This window comes from Equus quagga, chromosome 17, assembly GCF_021613505.1.
Source record: "Equus quagga isolate Etosha38 chromosome 17, UCLA_HA_Equagga_1.0, whole genome shotgun sequence".
In the NCBI taxonomy this organism is placed as follows: Eukaryota; Metazoa; Chordata; class Mammalia; order Perissodactyla; family Equidae; genus Equus; species Equus quagga.
Window position 1 is genome coordinate 16053134 of NC_060283.1, and position 1683 is coordinate 16054816.

Sequence of the window (1683 nt, forward strand, 5' to 3'; positions counted from 1 at the left end):
TTACAGTAGGTATTTCTGTAAGATCTTCTTTATGGCCCCTTTCACATCGTTATTTTTCAAACTGCATATGAGAGGATTTAGCATAGGGAAGACAATCTTGTCCTGTTTCATTGAGTAGCTAGACATAGGGTGCAAGTACAGGATGAGAATTGTTCCAAAGAATATAGAGACAGCCATGAGGTGGGAGGCACAAGTGGAGAAGGCTTTGTGCCTTCCCTCTAATGAAGGCATCCTCAAGATGACAATGAGGATACACAGATAAGAAATGAGGACAATCATAACACAACTGATGACAATAAAACTGGAGAAAGCCATGATCGTGATGCCATTGATGTGAATATCAGAGCAAGAGAGTTTGAGCAGAGGTGGGTGTCACAGTAAAAATGGTTGATCCTATTGGAGCCACAAATTGATAAACTGAAAGTCATCCCTGTGTGTATGGCTGCATTTCCAAAGGCTGTTAAGGATGAGATAGCTACTAGCAAGAAGCAAATTCTCCCAGTCATGAGAAATGGGTATAGCAGAGGGTTCCAAATGGCTGCATAGTGGTCATATGCCATCATGGCCAACAGGAAGCATTCAGTCCCCAGAAAGGAGCCAAAAAAGCAGGATTGAACAGCACATCCATGAAAATAAATGGCCTTATTCTCAGCCACAAGGTTTGCCAGCATCTTAAGAATGACAGAAGAAGAGGAAGATGCATCAACAAAGGAGAAGCTGCTGAGAACGAAGTACATGGGAGTATGGATACAGGGATCAATCTTAATTAACAATCATCCTCAAACTACCAAACAGAGTTGCCATATAGATTAACAGGAACAATCCAAAGAGGACAACTTGGAAATCTGAATTGTCCAAAAGTCCTAAGAGGATAAATTATGTCACTTCTGTTTGATTCTTGCCTTGGATTTCTTTCATATATCCAGTCATTTGAGCTGTAAAAAGGAGAGAAGACGGAACATGACATTTGGTCAGGTGAATACATGACAGAGCTATAAACATATTTTTACTGACATAGACACACACAGTTTCTAACAGAAGAGTACAAAGTAAAAAATATAGTAAAAAGTGTATTGGACTTGATGCCAAATCAAAAGACATCAAAAGACTGTCTGAATTCGAGGTGTGCTGTATACTAAATAATGATCTTGAAACAAATGACTTACTGTCCGTTAATTAAGATCAAATCTGACATTAACTATTTATTGAATAATTATAGGAACTTATTCTTATGAAGTATTTCTCTTCCTTATTTATGGTAAACAAATTAATTGATTTATTAACATACCTTCTAGAAACAACTTCTGGAGAAAGACCGTGAAATGAATTCAGACCACTGACTATTCCTACGCAGTACTAATGGAATGAATAAAAAAGTATTGAAAGTTAGCAAAATTAATCAAAAGTTTCAAACAGGAAGAAAAGAGTTGAATTTCCTGGAGGAGGAAGGAACTTAAAAAGTTGATGGCCAAGGAAAGAAACAGACAATAGTCCCATGCAGCTAGCATAGCACCAACCTTGCCCTAATTTCCAAGTATCAGCACCTACAGAAAAAAAAGAAAAGGTGTTAGTTAAATATTGAGAATTTTGAATAATTCCCCCAAATATTTAGAGAATTAGATTGTGAGAATGAGTAGATATCCTGGATGAAAGTAATAGAACAAGCCATGGCAGTGGAAATCC

General features: G+C 37.3%; 1 pseudogene; it reads right to left on the reverse strand.

The window, feature by feature from the left end:
* LOC124228418 (olfactory receptor 5AP2-like) lies at window positions 1–930 on the reverse strand (annotated as a pseudogene).
* Between the last annotated feature and the right edge of the window lie 753 nt (window positions 931–1683).